Below are 18,639 nucleotides of genomic sequence, written 5' to 3' on the forward strand. Positions count from 1 at the left end.
ATTTCCTTTGGGATATTACAGCAGCCTTAATAAGAGCTGTTCAGATGAGTGATTATTGGGGGAACCCACCCCCGATAATTCAATGTTATTTCACGTAGTTTCTTTTCTATTTCCCTAAGTGTCTGCCGGTCTGAGAAATAAAGGGAAAGAGTACAAAAGAGAGAAATTTTAAAGCTGGGTATCCAGGGGAGACATCACATGTCGGCAGGTTCCATGATGCCCCCTGAGCCGTAAAACCAGCATGTTTTTATTAGCAATTTTCAAAGGGGAGGGAGTGTACGAATAGGGTGTGGGTCACAGAGATCACATGCTTCAAGGGCAACAAAAGATCACAAGGCAGGAGGTCAGGGTGAAACTAGAATCACTAATGAACTTCCATGTCCCACTGTCCATGCATTGTCAGGGTTCAAGAGCAGAGAACTGGTCTAACTGGAATTTGCCAGGTTGGAATTTCCTAATCCTAGCAAGCCTGGGGGTGCTGCAGGAGACTAGGGCGTGTTTCATCACTATCTACATCTGCATAAGGCAGACATTCCTAGGGCAGCCATTTTAGAGTCCCCCCCTGGGAATGCATTCTTTTCCCAGGGCTGTTAATTATTAATATTCCTTACTGGGGAAATAATTCAGTGATACTTCTCTTACCTGTTTTCAGTAATAAGAGAAATATGGCTCTGTCCTGTCCAGCCCGCAGGCAGCCAGACTTTAAGGTTATCTCCCTTGTTCCTGAACATCGCTGTCATCCTGTTCTTTTTTCAAGGTGCCCACATTTCATATTGTTTAAACAATTTGTGCAGTTAACGCAATCATCACAGGGTCCTGAGGCAACATACATCCTCAGCTTACAAAGATGATGGGATTAAGAGATTAAAGACAGGCGTAGGAAATCACAAGAGTATTGATTGGTGACGTGATAAATGTCCATGAAATCTTCACAATTTATGTTCAGACACTGCAGTAAAGACAGGCATAAGAAATTATAAAAGCATTAATTTGGGGAACTAATAAATGTCCATGAAATCTTCACAGTTGATGTTCTTCTGCCATGGCTTCAGCTGGTCCCTCCATTCGGTGTCCCTGACTTCCCGCAACAAGTGATGAGAAGACAAGATTGATTAGGGCATGGCAGGAAATAACGATATTTATGTATTTAATTCCATGAGGGATGTTGCATTGTTATTACTGTTTTACAGTTGAGAGAACTGAGGCACACGAAGGGTTGAACTCAGCTGGGACTGGAAGGCAGATATCTGGCTCTAGCTGGCATGCCCATCAAAATGCTATGTGCTTTGAACCTGAACACTCTCAGAATCGCCAATGGTAGTTTAGAGAAGGCCCTGGCGTCTTAGGACAACTATAGCTAGTTAGAGGGAACAAGGGAAGGAGAGAGAATGTGGCTCCCCCATTCGTCGTTGCTTCTGTAGAGGGATGCTGGTTAAGAAAGCCACAGGAGCTAGAGATGAAACATACACTTGTCTTTCTCCATAGCATTTTATAATTCTAGACGTTAATTCAGAATCTTTGTAATATGCTGAATGTTCTTCCAAAAAGGCATGGCATTAAATTGTCGTTGATAAAGATGATGCCAGTGAGTCACGTTTGGCACTTATGTGGAAGTGTCTTGTGAACTCTGTGCTCACAAAATTTATCCTTGACCTTGTGCAGTCTCTGTGTGATGAGCAGCAGCACACTCACAGTTTGGGTTTTTTTGTTTGTTTGTTTGCTTAATGAACTTGCTTGGAAGTTGTGTTTCCACGTACTTGAACAGAATTTCAAATTGTGACGTGTTTTGGAGGAGAGAATGCAGAGGGCTGGTCACCCCACGGCAGGCCAGCTGGACTGGAAGTTTTGCGCATCACAATGACCTTGCAGTCTTTTTTGGGGCAGGGCAGAGAGAGAGGGGGCCAAGGGAAATCTTCCCGTCTTTTGCCTTTTGCTCCAACTTCATAGCTTCCTTCCTTCGAAGCTGAAAGGGTGCTCCCTGGCAGCTACTCTCTAAACTCTTACGAGATAACCTTGAGTTCCCATTCACTTGGGGTTGGTATGTAGCAGGAGGAATCTGGATTCTCGTCCATATGTTAGGAAGACAATTAGGTGGCTAATGGGGAAAGTGGTAGGGGGTGTTAAGAGTCAGCGGGAGGAACCCCAAAGATGAGCTTCCCTAGTTCACAGTTTCTTTCCAGGCTGGTCTTTCCAGCCAGGCAGATGGCATAGCTGGAGTCCTGACTGAAATCTACAGTGACTGCAGTGACCCCCCTTCTCAGAGGGGGAGGCATCTCCTGCCAGAGCCCCAAAGAGCTCTTTTTCTTCTGCTCCTTTGGAAGCCTTTCCCATCTGGCCTCCCTGGGAGCCAGGGTAAGGCAGGACTGCCCAGCATACAAGTGGTTATTTGTACTTTCCAGGCTTGAGAGAGAGGAATCAGCTGGACAGAAACCTAGGTCCCCAGCTCCAGTGAGCTGACATCCTGGAATCAGCGAGCTCTCTTTGGTGTTGAACTTTCAGTCTGGGAATTTTGAGCAATTTAAAAAAGGTCTCATAATGGTGGATACATGTCATATATCCAAATCTATAGAATGTACAACACCAGCCAGGCGCAGTGGCTCACACCAGTTATCTCAGCACTTTGGGAGGCCGAGGTGGGCAAATCCGGATCACTTGAGGTCAGGAGTACGAGACCAGCCTGACCAGCAGGACGAAACCCCATCTCTACTACAAACACAAAAATTAACTGGCATTGTGGCAGGCACCTGTAATCCCAGCTACTTGGGAGGCTAAGGCAAGAGAATCACTTGAACCCAGGAGGCGGAGGTTGCAATGAGCCGAGATCACATCACTGCACTCCAGCCTGGGCAACAGAGTGAGACTCTGTCTCAAAAAAAAAAAAAAAAAAAAAAGAGAATGTACAACACCAGGAGTGAACCCTAATGAGCACGCTGGACTTCATGTGATAATGATGTCAATATAGGTTCACTGATTTTAACAAATGTGCCACCTGGGGGGAGATTTTGATAATCCAGGAAGTTGTGGGATTAGGGGGTGAGGGTATATGGTATCTGTGTACCTTACGCTCAATTTTCCTGGGAATCTAAAACTACTCTAGGGTAGGTGTGGTAGCTCATGCCTGTAATCCCAACACTTTGGAAGGCCAAAGTAGAAAGATCGCTTGAGGCTGGGAGTTTGAGACCAGTCTGGGCAACATAGCAAGACCCCATCTCTACAAAAAATAAAAAACAAATAAGCCAGGCATGATGGCATGTGCCTGTAGTTCCAGCTACTTGGGAGGCTGAGGAAGAAGGATCTCTTGAGCCTAAAAGTTCAAGGTTATGGTGAACCATAATCATGCCACTGTACTCCGACCTGGGTGACAGAGCAAGACCCCATCTCTATTGAATGAATGAATAAATAAATAAAAGTACTCTAAAACTAAATTCTATTTTAAAAGGGATCTCCCAGTGGTTATACAAATGTTCTCTGTATAACTGTATGTTCAACTTTAATAATTTTTCTCTGTGTGGATTACACACGCACATACACACTTGAAGTATCTCTCCTTTCTTCCACTATCTCCTTCAAAAGAAAACTTTTCTGGAAGGGGACACAATTTTCAACATTAATGATTCAAAGCTGAGTACACAGGCCATTTTTGCAAGGTTCAGAGTCAGTCTAAAGCCAGAACTTCATTGTAGCCATCAGAACTCTTCTACCAAGCTTTCTCTTACCTGTCCTTATCTGCAAACCCAAGCATTTTCATTGTCACAAGGAGGGTCCTCTACAGGGGCATCCCAAACCAGTGCACTGTAATGCCCTAGCACACAGGACGAGTCAGTGATTCTGTTAAGCCCGTCATCATAACACTCTGTTGACAAAGAACGAAGCCGAGGCTTGGAGAAGTAGCATGACTGGCTTTCTCTCACACAGATGTTTTTAGGAAAAACCAGTTCTCCTCATTCTGAGAAATTTACTCTTGCTACCGTGCCCCCAAATGAATACCCGACTGTTTCCTATGTAGAAGTGATGAATTCATGGAAGAGGGAAAAGTTCAAGCCACCAACATCAAAGGGATGAGAGTTGACATGTAAATCCAGGGAATCTTATAGGACTGAAAACATTTGAAGATATAATTTCTGGGGGTAAAGAGAAATGAAGAGCTTGTTTAGACTGTGAAGAAAATGTGAATCTAATCACATCTGAAGCAAGCAGAATTGGGAGCTGAACTGGCCGAGGGCCAGGGGAAGCTCCACTGCCTTCCCTGATGAACTGATGCTGTCAGAGAAACCTGTTGCAGGTATGGAATAGCTTCCAGCTATTTAGAATTCCTTCGTTATTTCTTCTAAAATATATTGGTTCTATGGTGGATTATAAATATTTGAACCTCATATCTTAAAGATTTATTGCTTATGACATATCCAGTGTATTTTAGGTACTCAAGATTTTGTTGAATGAATGAAGATGACTTGTGCTAAACTAATACATCAGTGATACATTTAAGTTAAAAAAATCTGGCAGGGCGCAGTGGCTCACGCCTGTAATCCCAGCACTTTGGGAGGCCGAGGCGGGTGGATCACGAGGTCAGGAGATGGAGACCATCCTGGCTAACATGGTGAAACCCTGTCTCTACTAAAAATACAAAAAATTAGCCAGGCGTGGTGGCGGGCACCTGTAGTCCCAGCTACTCGGGAGACTGAGGCAGGAGAATGGCGTGAACCCGGGAGGCAGAGCTTGCAGTGAGCCAAGATTGTGCCACTGCACTCCAGCCTGGGTAACAGAAAAAGACTCTGTCCTCCCCCAAAAAAAAAAAATTAGCTGATGTGTTAAGCTAAAATTAAGAAGTGAAATGCAACAGAAATTAATTTCTAGCCATTTATTCTATTCCTAGGAATTCAATAGGGACAAGATGAAGAACACTTGTTTCAATAGCAGTTCAAATGAAAAAGACTGGAGAGCTTCAGCTTACAAACTCAGTCAGTGCCAGACGTATGAAGCTCATACTACAGAAATGGTACAATTTCCGTCTGTTTTAATAGAGGAAGAGTTTCTAGATCAAGGCTGGACATCATTACCTTGTGCTTTTAAGTGATTACACCTTACCTGGAGAATTGGAGTTGATAATTAGCTGTCAAATCTTAAGGGCAACACTGGTAAACTAGGCCATGTTCATGGATAGACAGAAGGTTAAAGATCTAAATGCCATAACATATTATGGCTTGAAAGAACCCGGTATGTTTAGCTAGAAGGGATAATTGATTGTGACATGGAGAATGATTGACACCTTGAATATCATCAGAATTTTATGACTATGAAGCAATATCCATAATATACCACCAGAAGAGCTGGAAGAGTAAAAGGTAGTATCTGCAGCATGAAACTCCCTGCTCTCATCACCTAAGAGGACTTAAGGTTTAAATAAAAATGTTCTACAAACCACTGTTCTCCATAAACAAGGAACCAAGTTACTCTTACCCACAAATAAAGGTCATACACGTTACTAACCCAAATAACCATGGTCTTGGCAAAAATGTTAGATAATTCCACCAGGATTTTTTTCTATTGTTTTGAATCATTAATAAGAATTTTAATGGCAGTGAAAGCAATAAATAGAGAAATAAATAAATGTTCCTTTCCTTTGGACAATGATTTATTAATATTCATTCACAGTACAGCTTATTCTCTTTGGGTGTGAGTTTTTAATCACTTAGGAATTTTCCAAACCGTATTTCATTCAACTTGTGTATTTCTACCTGTTTTTAAGGAACTTTTTCAAATTTGCTTTGTTCTGTGAATTCCCTTAACATGCTAGGATACTAACACTATGAAGCAAATGAGATTAGTATTGCACCCATAAAAAAATGAATATTTGTTTTTGTGGACTCTCAGATTCTTTTCTTTCTTTTTTTTTTTTAATTTTAGAGATGGGGTGTTTCTCTGTTGCCCAGGCTACGGTGCCATGGCACATTCATGGCTCACTGCAGTCTCCAACTTCTGAGGTTAAGCCATCCTCCTGCCTCAGCCTCCCAAAGAGTTGAGATTACAGGTCTGAGCCACTACCCCCAGCCTAGATGTTTTCTTACCATTTTTTTTAACCCTCTGAAGTGGTATTTTCTTTCTAAGCACCTTTGTTTTACCCCTTTCATTATGGACAATTTTTTTCTCATTAGGGGAGAATATTGAAGAAAAATTGAAGTTGATTAATTCTGTTGTTTACTAGTCATGTAACCTTGGACACACTGCTTAACCCTATTTCATAGGATTCAATTTTCTCATGTATAAAATCCTTCCTTTGTCTAAGTTTATGTAGTTGTGACTATATCATCTTAGTCCCCTTAACAGTTCTCTTTCTCTGCATGAATTCAACTGAAGGCAGTTACCGTTCCCTTCCTACTTCCCTCCCTCCCTCCCTTCCTTCCTTTTTCCCTCACTTCCTACCTTCCTTCCCTTGCATCTTTCTTTAAAAATCTCTCGTGACTCACTCACTTTCATATCCTATATGGCCAACCTTGTACTTTAGATTATATTCTTGGTCCTACCTCATCACTGGAACTCAAAATCTTGGGTAATCTTGTGCTTCCTGGACATCCTTGGCCAAGAACTTGGGTGCGAGTACCCTGTGCTTTCTACCCTACAACCTCAGGCCATCCCTGCTCACTCCTATTCTGGCTTTTCCTGCGCAGGCTGGACAAGAACAAGGAAGGACAGAGAGTGACATTCAACCTGCCATAGTGCCAGCGAGAGCACTTGAAGAAACTTAAAGCCTGTCATCAGCTCTGTCATTACAAACTAATCTCCATCCTAAGATGTGATGTATTTTAAGACAGCATAAATTTTAAAAATGTCTTTGGAGGAAAAATAATAAATGTGAACTTAGATTTATAGGGCATTGAATTTCAGAAACATCAAAATGTTCTCTTTAAAGAAAATTGTGCCTTAGAACTGGGGAAATGCAGTTACCTGTTAGCATTCTGCTACCCACCCACCTGCCTGCTGCTTCCTTGTGCACCTGGTGACAGAAAAGACTGGTTTGCTCGGCAACATCAGGAAGTAGCCTTGAGTTTCTCCATCATGGCCTCTCGACAGCTGATTGAGCTGTCCCTTCACTACAGCTTGGTTACATCTTAGGCAGATCTTAAAGAGGTCTGGTCAACTTTCAGATATCAGCAAGTGCAGTATAATCCAAACCAAAACTTCGCTCTCTCACCCAATAGAAGTTTTTCCCTTCTCTCCCCGCACCACATTTCCTGCCTCTAACCTACTCTCTGCAGCTCCTGGTTTGGTCCAGGGACCTGTGGTTCAGCTGTGGTTTGCTCTGAGCTGTGTAATGCTTTCTCTCATTGCCTATGTACACATATTGGAAATTTCCCATTGGTCCCTTTTGTGGATTCTTTAGGGACACCTCCCCACCTCCTGACGAACAACTCTCTCAGATCCAGGTGGCGGTGCATAAGGACACCATCCTTGACAGGGGCCATGGGCTTTTAGATGATTTCTTAGGGTGCCCCTGAGCTGTCCCTGCCTATAGTCTGCTTCCAGGCTCCTTCCCCTCTTGCAGGCATCCCACTTGGCTCTGGTTTTTTTCAAACTGGGGGATTGCAGGGCACTCCCTTGGCTGCCCACTCTTCTCTCCCTGCCTAGTGGGGGCTTCAGCCACCTCTCTGCCGTTGGGCTGCTTCAGTCCCCAGTTTCAGGACCCTCAAACCCAAGGGCCATGTTTCAAGCTCTCCCGGGGACCCTCCTGTGCCCTGTGCAGCCACAGCCTGGGGGAGGCTCAGCCCACACTTGGCCAGCGAGTGAGTGCCAGCTTCCCCTTCCAGAAAACAGCCCCCATCTGGTGGTTCTCCAAGGCCCTTGTTCACTTACCTTTAGTGGGGTTGGAGGCAGGGAGGAGGAGAAAGGCAACACTGCTCTGTCTAGTTCTATACATTCTCTTCAAAGACCTCTTTCTTCTCTTCCAAGAGCCACTAGCCTCATCAGAGGCATAGGTGGTTGCTGGACCCACGTGTTCCAGACCCTTGTGTTCCACTCTGTGTAGATTTAAGCTGACCATGGCTGACCCTTCTCTTCAGAATATGGAGGGCACTTATCATCCGTGAACCTCAGTTTGGAGGCTTTGGCAAAAATAAGACACAGGAGGAGTCTCATTCCACCAGACCCGCTTGTTCAACTCCACAAACTCGAAGCGTTTGCCACACACCAAGCATGGAGCTACATGCTGGGATTACAGAGATGAGCAAAGCATAAGCCATGCTCTCAGAGGCTCAGAGACCTGGTAGAGACCAGAATGGACCAATGCACAGAAAAGCAGCAAGGCAATAGTTAAGGGCAGTTTCTGAGGCCTGAGGTCCCCGGTTTGAATTCTGGCTTAGCCTCTTCCCAGCTGCCCAACTTTGGACAAGATATTTTAATTCTCTGCGCCTCTATTTCTTTTCTTTTCTTTTTTTTTTGAGACAGAGTCTTGCTCTGTCACCCAGGCTGGAGTGCAGTGGTGCGATCTCGGCTCACTGCAACCTCCACTTTCCGGGTTCAAGCGATTCTCCTGCCTCAGCCTCCTGAGTAGGTGGGATTACAGGTGCCTGCCACCAATGCCAAGCTAATTATTGTATTTTTTTTTTTTTTTTTTTTTTTTTTTTTAGTAGAGATGGGGTTTCACCATGTTGGTCAGGCTGGTCTTGAACTCCTGACCTCAGGTGATCCACCTTCCTCGGCCTCCCAACGTCCTGGGATTACAGACGTTAGCCACTGCGCCCAGCCTGCACCTCCATTTCTTCACCTGTAAAATAAGGATAATAATATCATCGAGGTATTGTGACGATCAAACAAGTTCAAATGGAAGGCTCAGGACAGAGCCCGGTACAGAGCGTAGTTATTTCACTGAACACCAGCCACTGTGCCGTCTGTCCTGTCTTGCAGGCTTCAGCTCTTCCTGGGCCCGGGCTTTCCTTCCGCCTTCCTTCCAGGCTCTGGCTGCCCCTTCGCTTGTGTCTCTGGCTGTGCTCTGCTTTTTCTAGCTCATGCGCATGGGCTGAGAGCACCCAGCTCAACAGCACATACAACCGCGTGGCTTTTCCCGAAGACCTGCTCCTTTTCCTTTTTTATTAGAATATTTGTTGTAATTCTGCATTTATGAGTGCCTCATACCCCATCTTCCCTTTTAGTTTCTCCCTGTGGGTGCATTTGAAATGCACCCTTCACCCTTTGATATCTCCTTTCTTAAAATATGAGATGCACATCTGATTATGCCTTCTGTTCCCTTCAAAGCACTTATATTAGGTTCAGAGCAGCATCTTTTGTGTCAATTCCTCTCTCTCCCGAGAAATAAATTTAAGAGTAAAATGAGTCAAAATTTAGCGTGATTACATTTTAGAAGCTCTCCATCCAAAAGTGACTTTTCAACACTATAGAGGTTGTTTAGGAAACAGTAACTGTAATGGGATATTAAGATGATACTCTTCTGTGTTGAAATTTGGGTGACGCCCCCAAAGCCGAAAACTACCTCAAAGGGGAATCTAGATCATCTTTGTGGGGGTAGCCCAAAACTTGTTCTGGTCACCTCCTTCAATAATGCAAAAAAGAAGACTAGGAGTTTAGGAGGAGGTTGAAGCAACCAGTGGCAAGGATTGGTTTGAAGAGCATTGGTAGAAGCTGGGCATTCCCACCACCTGTACCCCAGCCCCTGGCGTGGAGGAAGGGGTGTGGGTATTTTCTTCTCACTCTAGACGAAGGAAGAGAGGCCTCAGAGACCACTCAGAAAGATTTACCTGTGTGGCTCAGAACTGGTGGGTACAGACACTGGTATCTGCCTTCCAGTTGTAAAGCCCAAAGAGAAGATTGTGATTGGAGCCTCCCTTGCCAGGGAGCAGTGAAGAGACAGGGCTGGAGAGATGAAGGCATCCCCACGGACAGAAGGGAGTACCAGGGGCTGCAGGGGTTGGCAGGTGAGTAGGCAGATAGATACTTTGCCTGTTTTATTTATTTATTTTAAAACATTTATTTATTTATTTTTTAGAGACAGGGTCTCACTCTGTCACCCAGGCTGGAGTGCACGGGTGCAATCATAGCTCACTGGAGCCTCCAACTCCTGGTTTCAAGTGATCCTCCCACCTCAGCCTCCTGAGTAGCTGAGACTACAGGTGCTCACCGCCATGCCTGGGTAATTTATAAATTTTTTTTTTAGAAACAGGGTCTCGCTACCATCCTGGCTAACATGGTGAAACCCCGTCTCTACTAAAAATACGAAAAAAAATTAGCCGTGTGTGGTGGCGGGCGCCTGTAGTCCCAGCTACTCAGGAGGCTGAGGCAGGAGAATGGCGTGAACCAGGGAGGTGGAGCTTGCAGTGAGCTGAGATAGCGCCACTGCACTCCAGCCTGGGCGACTGAGCAAGACTCCATCTTAAAAAAAAAAAAAAAAAGAGAAGAAAAGAAACAGGGTCTCACTATATTGCCCAGGTTGGTCCCAAACTCCTGGGCTCACGTGATCCTCCACGTCGGCCTCTCAAAGTGCTGGGATTACAAGCACGAGCCACAGTGTCCAGCCATTGCCTGCTTTAGAATTGCAGGTTGGAGATTCCCATGATGTTTAGTGAGATGTCAAAGGAAGACTCCAACGAACGCAGAAGAGTGCTGCACAGGAGAAAGGATCAGCCTAACACCAAACTCATGGTGACAACCAGGGGAGCCCTTTCTTGTGTCTTTCCTTTCTTCTTTCCATCCTTCTCCAGTTTTGGGGGAGCAGAATGAGGGAGGAGGGGTGGAAATAGTGATCTAGCCAACCACGATGCTACCCCACTCTTGGCTCCCAATCTTGTATCAGGTCCAACTTGGTGGGAAGAAAAGAGTTTAAATTGTATGACAAATTTCAATTTTGAATTAAACTGGACATTTTTATTATCTGAGAAGTGAGGCTATTTGGTAATTCTATAAGACCTGCCTGGGATTTCATCCAGGAGCAAAGCTGAAGCGTGCAACTTAATACACAAAAAAGTAATTGCTTTCTGCTTGTACTCTATTGAGTCCAACTCATTTAATGAAACAGTGACTTGGTAATAAGAAAGCAGAGCCCATGGCCTGTGTCTGGAGGGCCTGCAGACACACAGGAAGGTTTAGTTGTGGTATTGCAAACATGATTTTCACATTAAGAAGTTCCTTTACGGTAGCAACCCACCCGCAGAGTGATGGCTCTTTAATTCTCTTTACTTTTAGTTTCAGCCCAATGCTTTGGTCATCCACCATTATGAATAAAAGATGCTGTTGGGCCAAGGTAAATTCCTCTTGCCACACTCAGCAAAGGGCCAAGCACATGGACATGACAGACGTAGGAGAAATTGCCACAAGGGTAAACTTCAGCTAAGAGGAAAGCTGAGCTATCCAAGGCTAGAGACGGGACTCTGCAGTGGGGAGTATCCTGCCTATAAATTTGGCACTTCAAGATGGGGGGCTGGGGAGAGGCACAGAAGTAAGCATGTGAACAACAGCTCAGGGGAGACCAGTAGGGGGGCCCTGTGGGATCTGAAAGGCTGGAGCAAGTAGAAGGGGGATAATGGGAGGAGAGAGAGGGTGGAAGTGGAGGCCGGTATAGACAGGAGGTCTGAGAATGTTCGAAGGGCTCTGCTGTAGGATTGTCAGACCTAGCAAATAAAAAAAGAAACACCCAGTCCTTTCTTCTACCCGGCCACCCTACTCTAGAGGGTCTGTTGGACCACAGGAGTGAGAAGCAGTATCTGTAGCATTTGCTATTGTGGCCAGAGTCTCCAAAAATTAAATAGAGTGAAACTGTGTGGAAAGAGATCATTCTTCATACGAATCTGAAAGTCCAAACTTTAGCAATATTAAGATGGATCAATTGTTATTACCAGGAAAGAAAGTTATACTGAAGAAATATTGTGTGCTTTGGTAATGTCAAGAACACTAGAGATAGCAAATGTATATGACTCGCTGTAAAGAAATATGGCTTGGATAGAAATGACTAAGGGACATCCCACAACAATGTAAAAAGCCTATTACAAACTAAGTGCATCCAGTCTTTAATTTAATTTTGACTCAAATAATAGGGTACATTTATTCTTCATGCAACACATAATTTTAAACTTTTATTACACAAAGCTGACAATTCAATTTAAATTGTGAGAGTATGTTTGCTTGGCACAGTTAATTCTGGTGATATTTACTGTTGGCAAGATCTCCCAAAAGGCAGAACATCTTGAAAAATGTGTTCCGGTGATTTCAAACCACTTTCAGATCCTTGCTAGTAAGCAAGAGTCGGCCTCCCATCATCCAGAGGTTTTTGAAACACTGACAGACACAAGTCCTGATTTGGTGGCAGTATCAGAAGCGTGATTTTCATATGAACAAACCCATGTGCAAAAGAAAGTTCTTGCTGCCACCTCGAGGGTCCCCATCATGGGCACTTCCCAGCTTTAGTCATGTGATGCCAGCACTAGACATGACTCTAGCCTGTTTGAAGGCCTAAAGCACTGGATGATTTAGCATAAAGCCTTAGTTACTCTGCCTTCCCCCATACCACCCCTGGCTCAGATGAGCTGTCAGCATCCTGAGGAATGATGCTCTGCATACTCTAGGATAACAGGTGACAGGACATCGATGAATAAATCAAGAAGCATTTCAGAATGCAAATGCACACTGCTGGAATGAAGGCAAGAGTTGAAATGTATCATGGGGATCTAAAGGGAAAACTCAACGTCCAGATGGATGAAGTCATTTTCTCAGGATCAACCCGACGGTACTAGAGAGGTGTTCCTGAAACCCAGACTGTAAACATTAAATTTGTATTCAGTATACTCTTAACATCCAGCTTCAAAGTCCAGGTTTTGTTTTTTTTTTTTTTAGTTGGGTTTATTTAAACTGAAATGCATCTTTTATTTGTGTTGTCTCAGAGCCTTAAATTATAGCTTTTCCTGCATGGAAAAAAAGGTGATTTCTCTAGAAGTTTCTCTCATCAGGAGTCCAAAACTGTTAGCCATTCATAATCCCAAAGCCATCATTTTGGGAGCTGAGGTAGGTCGCGGTGCTGATTTGCTTTCTCCCTCAGTGCCTGACTTTGGGCTTCTCATGTGCCTGGAGCGCTTTCTTTTTAGGATTGCAGACGTCCTAAAAGCAGAGGGGCAGCTTGGGAGGTCAAATAGCTAATCTCTGTCTCCCCATTTGCGCTCCGAAGTGCTCTTCTGAGGAGCGGAACAAGCCCTTCTCCTCCCTCCTGCCTGGGCTCACTGAGAGGGAGCTGGTCTCAGCACAAAGCATCAGCAAAGTGAGCAGGGCCAGGGCCAGGAGAGCTGGGCGCCCACTGAGTGCACCACCCATGAAGCCAAGAGAGGAAGAGCCATCTCTTCCAGCAGAAGACCAAGAGCCCTCTCTTCCAGGACAACTAAGGATGGATTTGCCTTTTTGAAAATTTGAGGTTGGACTTGCAATAAAAAATAAGAGAATTTGTTATTGAATTGGGAACTTAGGTATGGGAAGGAAAAAAGCAGCCCCCGAGCTCAAGGCTGCACACAGTGGGCTTGGCTCTCCAGAAAGGAGAGCTCTAAGTGGGCAAAGGTAACCGCTCGCCTGCACTGCTCACAGGCTCCCAGCCAGACCTCCCTACCAGACTTTCGAGAGTAAGTCACTCATGCATACTGCAGTACGCAATTCCTTTCCTTTCCTTTCCTTTCCTTTCCTTTCCTTTCCTTCCTTCCCCTCCCTCCCTCCCTCCCTCCCTTCCTTCCTTCCTTCCTTCCTTCTTTCATTCCTCATTTTTACAATCAGTTTAAATTGTGTGTTCTTTTAGAAAATATAATACAAACATATGAGAAAAATATAAACAGGGCAAAAGGAATACAGCAAAAATTATCTTCCTTCCATCCCTGTGTTCCTACAAAAGTTCCCTTTGGTAGAGCTAACCACTGCTACCAGTTTCTACAGTATCTTTCCAGAGATACTACAGGTGAAAGTGTCTATTTATCTATGTCCTGCATAAATGCAAGCATATATGCATCTTCTGCACCTTGCTGTTTAAAAAACACTTTTTAAAACACTACCCACTTAAAATACTTTAATAGATCCTGGTTCTCTGCAAAATAAAGCCCAAACTTTTTCTGGTATGAAACATCCTTTATAACTCCCCGAATGAGTATCTCCTTCCAGTTCAGTGAACCCCTCCTTCCTTCCAGCTTCTTCCTCTCCCTCCCACCCCACCCCAGGTTTCAACAGCATAGAGCTCCAGGCCTGGGAGCCTCACTCCTGTTGGTCCTTTGGTCTGGAGACTCTTGCTTTTTCTCCTCTGCTTGTCAAAATTGTTCTCATCATTTAAGACCCAGCACATCTGTCGCTTCTGCTGTGAAGGTTTCTCCAAATTTCTCAGTCATATTGACCATTTCCTCTAAGTACCCTTCTCAGCAAGTTCTGTATTCCTCAATGGGTGCTTTACTTATTTTCTGAACACTCTTGAAATACCATGTTGGACAAGAGAGACCATAAGAAACAACACGGTCTCTGCCCTCAAGGAACTTAAGGTCTAGCAGGGAAAAGTCGACAAGCCATGGCAGTAGTGAGTGATCATTGCTGGTTTTGGGAACACGGGAAAGAGGATGCACATGCAGACTGGGAAGGCCAGTTGGAGAAGTTCTTGGGAGAGACGGAACATAAGCTGCTAGCTGAGATCTAGAAGGGACTCACAATAAAAAATAAGAGAATTTGCCATTTAATTGGGAACTTGTGTAGGGGAAGGGGAAAAGGAGCCCCCAAGCTCAAGGGTGCACACAGTGGGCTTGGCTCTCCGGAAAGGAGAGCTCTAGGTGGGCAAAGGTAACCACTCACCTGCACTGCTCGTGGGATCCTAGCCAGACCTCCCTAGCAGACTTTAGGGCGTAAGTCACTCATTCACACTGCGGCATGCAATTCTTTTATTTCTTTCCTTCCTTCCTTTCTTTCATTCCTCATTTTTACAGTTTATAATCGGTTAGATTTTTACAGTTTCTAATCGGCTAGAGCCACGTGAAGAGTTACGGAAAATGGAAAAGGTCAAAATGTTCCCAGGTGGCCATGCTACACAAAGAGAAGGGCATATGCAAAAGTTGAGAGAGCACCAGAATTCATGAGACCTTAGAGATGAATCAATATGGCACGAGGCTAGAGATTTGCCAGGGTAGAGTCATCAGAGAAAGTCTTCTGTAAATTACAAAGTCATCTTCAAATGACAAGTGTGGAGGTAAATGACTCAAAACTTTCACAACTGGAGATTTGTAATCTTTAACCTCCAAGTTGCTGCAGTCTCTAAAGATTTAAGAGGATTTGGGGAAGGCCAAGGGATGTCACTCAACATAATTGCTTTTGAGTATTAAAGCCGTGGATTTTGACAAGCACTGCCAGGGAATGTCTGAGGGTTTGCATTTTAGTGAATTACTCTGTAAATCAAGATATATATTAATAATACTAAGAGTGGTAGTAATTAACCTATACTGAGCTCTTACCCAACTTCCAGCACTATTTTTAGGACTTTGCATATTAGAATCTATTTAATCCCAACTACTTACAGGGTGAGTATGCTATTATTATCTCCATTTTTTAGATGAGGAAACCAGGTATTGAGAAGTTAAGAGGCTTTCTCAGTGTCACAGAACTTGCTTGTGGTGGAGTTAGGATTGAAACCCCAGTGGTCTGGTTTACAGCCCGTATTCCTAACCACAAGGCTCCACTGCCTCTCCTCAGCTTCAGTGGGCAGTGTTTGGGCGAGAACACTGCCCGGCCTGGAAACCCAACATTTGCTGTTCCAGAGAAGCATTCTGCAAATCCAGGGCAGATGGTCAGTAGGTGGAGTCTGCTTAACCCACTCTTGGCATCTCAAGGCAGTCACTTCCTGGAAATAACAATTCAGGGAGTTTAATTAACAGCACACCGCAGGAATGCCAAGAAAAATGGGAAATCCATGAGTGGATGCCTTGGGGTTGAAAATCAGAATTGAAGGGCCTTCCCTGCCATCTTTCAAGCTGCCATGGATTGCAACAGGCAGAGCTGCACTTGCTTGGTTTAGGCAGAAGAGTCTAGATTAATTACACAGATGGATGACTTTGCTCAGAAAAAGCCAGTGGATGGTTTGATGTAGTGACTTCTGCAACCATAAAATTGGGACATATATGGTTATCTCTGTACTAAATGGGGCCCTGAAGAGATTAACCTCACATACAAAGTGAAAACTATATGAATGAATTTCACCAGGTGGGGAAGACTCCTCGTCATACTTGCAAATACCACTTTCATGCCAAGGATGCTGGCTTCAAATGTGAAACTATGGAAAAGTTTTCTTGAGAGAGTGCCATGGGGCTGCGAGAGAAGTACTGGTTTTGAACATGCAGAAGATTAAAATTTGAGGTCAGTGCCTTAAGAAGATCCCTGAATACATAAAGCTTTAAGCGGGGAGTGGTGGGGGTTCTGTTTATTTTATGGTCAAGATGTATTTTTGAAGGGAATGCATTTCATGCTGTCAACGCAATAGTAGACTTTATCACCCTCCCCAGGAAGGGGAGGGTGAGAGTAAGGCCAGGTGTGGGGTGCAGGCTGTCCTGTCCTTGGGGCCAGCACACATCGCCAGCTCACTAGCCTTTCTCTCTGGTACTAGGAATGAGCTTCATTTCTGCAATCTGCATGGTAACCACTGTAGGAAGGTGACTGTGCAGAAACTGAAAAAGCACAGTATTTTGAGTGTAGAGAAATGTGTTCAAGTCACAGCTCTGCTACTGACTAGTGATAAGGCGTTGGGTGAGTCAACATCTCTGAGCCTCACTTAGTCATTTGTGAATAGGCTTATAATCCCATCCCTGAGAGATGCTTTAAGGATAGAGACAGTGGTATACCAGGGTACCTGGAAGCTACAAAGCAACATGAAATGCTGGCTAATGGAGTTAGCAGAATTTTAAGGCATCATTTACTTACCTGATATTTGTCTCCTGTCTTCAGCCTCTCAAATATTGCATTTGCTTTTTTGCTTGGTTTTACTATTTTATTATGCTAAAATATATATACAGAATATTTTACCCCAATAACCATTTTTTAAGTTGTATTTGTAAATTGTATTTAACGGCCCTAGATTGTACACTTAAAAATGGATACAACTTATATGTAAGTGCTGAGTATTTTATTCAGAGTTTCAGTAAAGTCATTTCTTAGAATTCTTTTTTTTTAAGGGTGCAGAAAAAATAATTTTGTGAAAATAGATTCAGGTTGTACTTGTGCAGGTTTGTTGCATGGATATATTGTGTAATGGTGAGATTTGGACTTCTAGTGTGCCCATCAACTAGAATAATGAAGACTGTACCGAGTAGATCATTTTTCAACCCTCAGTTCCCTCCATCTTCCCCCTCCTTGGAGTCCCTAGTGTCTACTATTTCCCTCTGTATGTCCATGTGTACCCATTGTACACACTGTTTAGTCCCCACTTATAAGTGAGAACTTGCAGTATTTGATTTTCTGTTCCTGGGTTATTTCACTTAGGATAATGGCCTCCAGCCCCATCCAGGTTGCTGCAAAAGACAGGAAAATATATATATATAAATATCTTTATAGTTATAGTTATAGTTTGTTTGTTTTTTGCGACCGAGTCTCACTGTGTTGCCCAGGTTGGAGTGTAGTGGCACGGTCTCGGCTCACTCACTGCAACCTCCGACTCCGGGGTTCAAGAGATTATCCTGCCTCAGCCTCCCAAGTAGCTGGGACTACAGGCACACGCCACCACGCCTGGCTAATTTTTATATTTTTAATACAGACAGGGTTTCACCATGTTGGCCAGGCTTGTCTCAAGCTCCTGGCCTCAACTAATCCACCCGCCTCAGCCTCCTAGAGTGCTAGGATTACAGGCATGAGCCACTGTGCCCAGCTGATTTCTTTTTTTTTTTTTTTAAATATAGCATGCTTCACGAATATGCATGTCATCCTGGCACAGGGGCCATGCTAATTTTTTCCGTATCATTCCAATTTTAGTATATGTGCTGCTGAAGCAAGAACTGGAACCATTCTTAAATGTACATCCAGGGGCATTAATTGCATTAACAATGTCATACAACCATTGCGATGATCCCTCTCCAGTACTTTTTCATCATCCCAGATTGAGACTGTACCCATGAAACAATAACTCACCATCCCCCTGTTCCCCTACATCTGGTAACCTATGGTATACTTTCTGTGTCTAAGAATTTGCCTGTGAGGTACCTCACATTGGTGGAGTGAAACAGTACATATTTGTCCTTTTATGTTCAGTTTATTTCACGTAATAAAATGTTTTCAAGATTTATCCATGTTATAGCAGGTATCAGAAGTCTTTCTTCTTAAGGCGAGATAATATTTCATTGCATACATTTATACTCATTTTGTGTATCTATTCATCCGTTGATGAATATTTTGCATGTTTCTATATTTTGGCTATTGTGGATGATACTGCTATGAATATGGTGTACAAATATCTATTTGAGTTCTACTTTTATTATTATTATTTTTTGAGACAGGGTCTGGTTCTCTTGCCCAGGGTGGAGTGTAATAGTGCAGTCTCCGCTCGCTGCAACCTCCATCTCCCAGGCTCAAACCATCTTCCTACTTCAGCCTCCAGAGTAGCTGCAACTACAGATGTGTACCACCACGCCCAGCTATTTTTTTTTTTTTTTTTTTTTG

The 18,639-nt window shown here is 43.8% G+C and overlaps 1 non-coding gene across 1 annotated transcript; it reads right to left on the bottom strand.

Annotated features, from left to right (window-relative positions):
* Positions 1 to 17,872: 17,872 nt before the first annotated feature.
* Positions 17,873 to 17,975, bottom strand: LOC112438839 (U6 spliceosomal RNA). Its single transcript, XR_003027159.1, has one exon. It is a non-coding gene; the product is annotated as a U6 spliceosomal RNA (small nuclear RNA).
* Positions 17,976 to 18,639: the final 664 nt, after the last annotated feature.

This window comes from Pan paniscus, chromosome 7, assembly GCF_029289425.2.
Source record: "Pan paniscus chromosome 7, NHGRI_mPanPan1-v2.0_pri, whole genome shotgun sequence".
Lineage (NCBI taxonomy): Eukaryota > Metazoa > Chordata > Mammalia > Primates > Hominidae > Pan > Pan paniscus.